At 42.2% G+C, this 7,399-nt stretch overlaps 1 non-coding gene across 1 annotated transcript; it reads left to right on the top strand.

Moving 5' to 3' along the window:
* The first annotated feature begins 643 nt into the window (after positions 1-643).
* TRNAG-GCC (transfer RNA glycine (anticodon GCC)) lies at positions 644-714 on the top strand. Its single transcript has one exon. It is a non-coding gene; the product is annotated as a tRNA-Gly (tRNA).
* Positions 715-7,399: the final 6,685 nt, after the last annotated feature.

Genomic DNA, 7,399 nt, shown 5'->3' with positions numbered 1-7,399 from the left:
TATGTACATAATGATACATTCAGATAAATGCAATTTTCCACACAAGTGAAGAATTCCCTGTATTAAGATCCCAGGTGTTGCTGTTGGCCATCATAAATTCTAGCTGCTAGGGTAAGGTTAGGTTTTGCTCCACCAACATTTAGTGTCTTCCTGTGATAAATGGTAAGTAGTAATATGAATTTCTTTTATGTACCCAGCAAACCTAATCATATACAATCTACAGCTTTTAATTTACCAGAGTAACTGGATTTAATATTGTAATTATTAATTTAATGTTAAGTCTAGTTTTTTTTGTGGGAGTGGTAGGAAGTGGGCATCGAGGGAGTGATAGTTGGTTACCTACTGTGACTTAAGTCCCACTTATGTCATCTAAATTACTTGCTTATAATAATTCAGGTAATATTCTGTAAATCTCATGCAGTAATTTACTCACATAATAATAATAATAATTCACTAAACCAACTTTTGCTAACAATCGCCATGCGGCTGGGCCTAGCTCCTGCTCTTCCTTCGTCTCCAAACCATTCCTCTCCATCACTTCTCATTCACTATCCTCACTCACTCCTCTCACCCTCGTGGGTTTTACCGAAGGGTATCGATTGATCGATAAATTAAATAAATTGAAAGTATCCCTATCGGCATAGCATCGGTGGTTCAGTGGTAGAATTCTCTCCTGCCACGCGGGAGGCCCGGGTTCGATTCCCGGCCGATGCATATATTGTTACTTTTGTTCCTGCTAGAGCTTTAGATTAATCATGATAGCAGCAAGTTAGTATAACCAATGTGTTTGAAAATAGAAAGGTTATAATAATAGCAGCAGTTTTCATATGCAAAGTTCTGAATTACTTACAGGTTCTACTGTTTTTATTAATCAATTCTCAATGGTTCACCCTGGGGGTTACTAAATAATACATTAACTGCATACTGATAATTCAATAAAAGATCTCATTATTAAGGTAAGGTTAGGACGGTCTTTCATTTAACAATGCATAAAGACGTTCAGAGTTATACTTGCAAGTATTAATTTCTATAAAATGAAGTAATTTAGATTTAAAAAGTCATGCAGGAAGGTACTATGAGCGTGAGTTGGAGGAATGTCAGACAGAGCTCTTGTGAGTGGCGCTGCTTCTTCCATCTCAAGCAGCTGAACTAAAAGTGACCTATGGATGTGAACGAAGTAAATGATGGTGAAGGCGAATTCGTACGTTTTAGAAGTAAGGGAGCTTTGAAAAAAGAAAGAGGATTTCAAAGGAGACTTGCTGCAAGAAACAACGAGAGCAACAACAACCATTGCAGAACGGTTAGGCTTGATTTCCCTGCTAACACTGAGTTTGAGGTCAAGTTTAGATGGTTTTACGAAGCTACATTAGACAACCCAGAAAAAAACCTTCGGATTCGCTTTCGTCATGACGAGGATAATTACGTTTTTGTTACTAACGACCCAACATTCATAGAAAAACTTCTTACTCATAAATATGCTAACATCCAACTCCAAGCTGCCCCACCAAGATCACCTAAAGTACTTATTGTTATCCACAATGTCAATAAGTACATGGATCCTAAATTCCTGTTGTCAGATCAAGTTGCAAACCCTCGTCGACTTCCAAATGATCTGATATTGGCTGAGTGGATTGGTCAAGGGACTCCACCATCATATATCTACTCTCGTGCAGCGCTTAACAGGAGTTACAAAATAGCTTTGTACAAAGCACCTCACCGTAGATGCTACAAGTGTCAGCGCTGGGGTCACATTGCTTGGAAATGCTCATCTAAGTCACACTGGTGTGCAGTGTGTGCCAAGGCCCATCCTTCTCACCAGTGCTATGATATGATCAAGAAACACCAGACCGTTGCATTAGAATGTATCAATTGTAAGACTCCAGGAGTCAGCTGCTCATGCTGACTGCAGAGCGAAAGCTGCCCACATCGCCAGCCGCAGAGCTCCCGCCTCACCCATCACCCCCCATGATGAGGCATATGGAAAATTTCCTAGGGTGCTTGACTATATGTTTACCGTAGTCACCCCGTGTAGACATGTGAGAAAACTTAACCACCTCTGGTCGCGGCAGTTGGTCCCCTCGACCTCACTATCTTATCCATATCTATCCGAGACCAGTATAGATTGGATAGCACCCACAAGTACGGTGCTACTAATTAATTGTGGACTGTATAGATTATATTAGTTTCGCTGAATGAAGGGGGGGGGGGTAGGATACACATGGATACATCCATCAAGGAAAAACATTTGTACATAATCCCACTACTTACCAGATGTTCTCTGGTGGTCACTTGATGTAGCTGGATCACTCGTAACCTATCTAATTATAACATACCACTACTGGCCAGTCTAAGGTTGCTATAACTAGAAGGGTTACTTAACTGTGGGTGATTGATATTCCTCATTTCTTGATTCACCATCTCATTTTCGATGTCCTGCTACACCGACACGATTCTCATTCCAGCAGGACGAGGTATCCGCTGGTTTGTCCTGCCTTTTAGACGTCGTGACTCAAGGAGTTTCCCTTTCCTCGTCTCGTTAACAACGAGGTCTAGCGTGTTCACTCGGAGCAAACGACTTATCTCACTTCACATATTCTCTTAACTTAGCGTTATTATCATTAATTACATTACAATTCACAAGACGATTTAACGTCTCATAACTATTATACAAACTAGAGGTCACTCCATTAAGATCTGAGACCGATGAGTGATGATTAATCCAAGGGTAATTTTCCCCAGGACACAGTCCATTGCGACGCGTCAGTCCCCGGTCCTTCTCTTATCACACTTTTACCACTCTATTACTGTGGTCCCGTAAATCCCGTTCCCTCACTCTCCACCAGGAACAGTTACGACACTTCTTATTATGAAATGAGGCCTATATTAATCCTTAGGCCACCGTGAACGTCAATTTCGTGGTTCCATGTTTTCTCAGCTTCCTCACCACCATTCAAAACAATACGCGCCTCCCTCCCCCGCACATCCGCGCATGCGCCAAGGGAACTCTTGGTTCTACTCTATTTTCAAATACATTTTGACTCATATCGGCACAAAAACCTATTAGGCGCTATAGTTTCGGAAAATTAAAAATTTTCCACACTGCGGCCGGGCGGAAGTCGTTGTTAGACGACTTAAATTGCGTCTTCCTCCAGGAGACGGTTCCAGCCCTCTCTAGATTGCGCTGCTGTTTTCCTAGTGGGTCTTACTACAGTTTCTTCTTGCATTACCCGGTCAGTGTCTTCAATATCACTCGTGTCACTTTCCCTTAGGTTTCCATCTGCACTGGATTGAACATCATTTAATTCTAAGGGAATTAATTTATTAATGGTACGCAAACTTTCCTGACCACGACACAACACTTTGACGTTTCTGACAACACCTTGTGCATCTGGGTATAATGTAACTACCTTGCCCAGAGGCCACAGTGTTCGATGTTGTTCAGTATCAATTAACACAATGTCACCTGGTTGAATGTTCTGTCGGTTTACTGCCTCTGGCGCACCATAAAAGTGTTCACGTAATGTAAGAAGATATTCTTTACGCCACACATCAGACCAATGAATAATTACCTTATTTAACATTTTGAACTTGTCACTCAACACCGTCACGTTATTGTAATCCTCATCACTTCCCTCGGGATTATCTCTATAGATAGGCGCAGCTTCTAACCTTTGTCCACATATTAGGTGAGAGGGAGTCAGTATCTCCGCGTCAGGAGTGTCGCTCATGTATGACAGAGGGCGATTGTTCACTCGATTCTCTGCCTCCACCAACACTGCCCGGAACTCCTCCAAATCAATTCTCTTCCTGTGTAGCACCTTACGAAGACATCTTTTCACTGTACCTATCATTCTTTCGTACAGTCCTCCCTGCCAGGGGGCTCTGGGAGTAATAAATTTCCAGACACACCCTCGCTGGGTCAACAAAGACTGTACATCATCACTCTTATTTAATTTCATCAAATGTTGAGCACCCGCTACAAAATTGGTGGCATTATCTGAGATCATCAATCTTGGACAGGATCGTCTAGCTGCAAATTTCCGGAACAGCTGTATGAACTGTTCTGCAGACAAGTCCTGAGCCACTTCTAGATGAACAGCCCTAGTAGCTGTACAAGTAAATAGACATACATACACCTTCAAGGGGACACCATCTGAAGTACCTGTCAAAATGATTGGCCCACTATAGTCCACTCCGGTCACATCAAATGGTTTTACCAACTGCACGCGTTCCTTGGGCAATGGTGGAGGACCTGGGTACATGTAGGTTCTGGCATCCACCCGGCGACATATTACACACGACTTGATAACCCCCTTTACACTTTGCCGTCCTTGTGGAATCCAGAAGGTTTCCCGAATACAGTTTAAGGTATCCTGTACCCCACCGTGCATCACGTTATTATGGGCATTAAAGACAATCAAGGTTGTCAGGTGATGAGTTTTGGGCAGCAAGATAGGGTGCTTAGCATATTCCCCCAATTCAGCATTTTGTAACCTGCCTCTGCACCTAATTACATCATCCTCTAAATACAGCCCCAGCTTTTCTATTATTGAGCCTTTCACAAATTTTCCGTCCATCATGAATTTAATCTCATCCCTGTAGGTTTCTTCTTGTACCCTCTGTAGCCAGTATTTCAGGGGATGGGGAAAATTATGTGAGATATTCATCTTACTTATAAATTTAAACACTAACCTGGTCACACTAATCAGCTTAGGTAAGGAAGAATACCTGTTCATATCAATGGCTAAGGAGGGACTACTGACCGGAGCGGTGCTCACCGTAATTTCGACAGGAGCAATATGTGCCTTTTGCACCGGCCAGTTAATTTTGTCCACCAGCCAACTTGGCCCTTTAAACCACGATAAAGCACTCACAAATTTTCCATAAGTCAAGCCTCGAGACAAGAAGTCAGCTGGGTTCTCGTCACCAGGAATGTGATTAAAGGTTAACATATGTTGACCCAAACTGTTATGTTTCTCCTGCATTTGATGGATTTCAGCGACTCTGTTTTGTACATACACAATCTTACTGTTACCATTACGAATCCATTGTAAGGATACCTCGTTATCAGACCAAATTACGGTGTCGCTGATATTTATCTCTCGCAATTTATTTCTTATATAATTGGCTAATTTGACACCTACATAAATGGCCGTTAATTCCAACTGAGGTAAGGTGCGTGATTTGATTGGAGCCACCTTAGCCTTAGACATAACAAGAGAAATAGCACTATTACATTGAAGGTAAGCGACTGCTCCATAGGCTAATTTCGAAGCATCGCAAAAAATGTGGAGTACATTCTCTCCCTCTTGACTGGCCACATTACGGGGGAACTTCAACATTGGTAATTTTACATATTCCCCCATTAGTTCTTCCCACCTTTCAACAAATTCCTCAGGTAGGGTTTCATCCCAAGCACACTTAAGCTTCCATGCTTCTTGTATCAACAATTTTCCTCTTATGGTAAGTGGGGACACTAAGCCTAGTGGATCGAAGCATTTTGAAACTTCTGCAAGCAAGACTCTCTTGGTTAATTTATTGGGCATGTTGTAGTCATTAGACTTTAACGATAACAAGTCTCCCTCTGTGTCCCAAGTCAGTCCCAGCACATTACTATATTTGGACACTTCAACTCCAGGGTTGTCTTTATTTATTTGAACTCTTAAACTGGACGAATTACTGTTCCATTCCCTCAGGGGCATATTTGCACCTTGCATTATTTCATTAGCCCCTGCGTATATGCTCATTAGTTCCTCTTCAGTAGACGTCACCCCCAGGAAATTGTCCACATAAAATTGTTTACCCATTACTCCACTCAGTGGACCACCCGTACGCTTAAGGTGTGCATTTATCGTTGCCTGGAGTAGGAACGGACTGGAGGTAGCACCAAACAATACACTCCTGAAGCGAAAAGTCTTCAGGGGACTAAGTGGGTCACTAGGATTCTCGGGCCATAAGAACCTAGTGCAATCCCGGTCAGCCTCCTGCAGACCCACTCTCAGGAAAGCTTTACTTATGTCTGCCGTAAAGGCATAATTCTTAACCCTGAAGTTTAATAGTATGTCTCCCAGTTTTTCCGTCAACGACGGACCTGTCATCAAACAGTCATTCAAACTAGGTACACTTTTATTACTCCTGGCACTACAATTAAACACAATCCTCAGAGGAGTGGTCTTAGAATCTTTCTTCACTCCGTGGTGTGGCAAATAGTGACCATAAATCTGGGTTTGCTCGGGAGGTACCTCCTCTATGAATTTATTATTTAACTGCTCATTAATTATATCATCGTAAGCAGTCAACAGTTCTGGTGTCTTGCTCAATTCGTGGAGCTGAGCCTTTAATTGTCCATACGCCATCCGGTAATTAGTTGGTAGGTCTGGATGGTTCAGCTTCCACGGAAGTCTCACCCAGTATTGTCCAGATTCAAATTTAACATCCTTCTGGTATTGTTCTTGAGTAAAGGAATCATCTGGACTTTCTTCATTTACATTGATCCCTATGCTGTCCAATTCCCATAATTTATACACAGGTTCAACTTCATCCTCTATTGAAGTATATTTATACTGGGGTGATACTTCATGAGTAAGACACACCGTAACTGTATTTATGGATTCCTCCAGTCATTCATTTTCGGTACGAGGAAGCCTGCCATACATCACGTGACCTCCGGCGGTCCTTAGAAGGGTGACTCCGCATTTCTTTGTCATACCCTTTACAAAGGTGGCATAATGGTCACTACCTATCAAAATATCTATTGGCCCCACCGAATCATTATTTATACCGGAAGGTGCCAAATCTACCTTGCTCGAAAGCCTTTCAGTAGCGTTACCAAGCCCTATTGTAGATATTTTCTCTGGGAGCCTATCCACAATTACGGCATTAATACGTTTTCTCTCATTGCCCAGCCGGACAGTTACATAAACAGTGTCGTATGACTGGGCCTTCTTATTCGAGAGAAAGCCAGATAGCTTGAGTATAGCAGGATCTCCCATTTGTACCTTCATCCCATTAAGGCAGTTACGTTTTATGAAGGTACGTTGTGATCCCTGATCCAGTAATGCTGTTACAGTTTTGGATTTACGCCGTTTATCATTAATCACCACATCCAACACAGGCAAAGCTACCTCAGCTAGGCCATCATTACCGACGTTAGCTGCAATCTTTACGTGGGCTACTGTTGTGTCTGGGTTATTATCACTATCAGTACTATTGTTACCATCATTACGATTAGATCTGCCCTTACACATAGCTATGTGGTGTCTTCCCTTGTTACACTGATAACAATAGTGCAAGTTAGCACGGCAATCCCTTACATTATGATTTCCTAGACACCTGATACATCTAGCAAGCTCTTCCAATCTTTCCACTTTAACATCCCATGAATTATAGGCATTACAGT

Source organism: Cherax quadricarinatus, chromosome 22 (assembly GCF_038502225.1).
Source record: "Cherax quadricarinatus isolate ZL_2023a chromosome 22, ASM3850222v1, whole genome shotgun sequence".
In the NCBI taxonomy this organism is placed as follows: domain Eukaryota; kingdom Metazoa; phylum Arthropoda; class Malacostraca; order Decapoda; family Parastacidae; genus Cherax; species Cherax quadricarinatus.
This window is presented reverse-complemented; position numbering and strand designations above follow the sequence as displayed.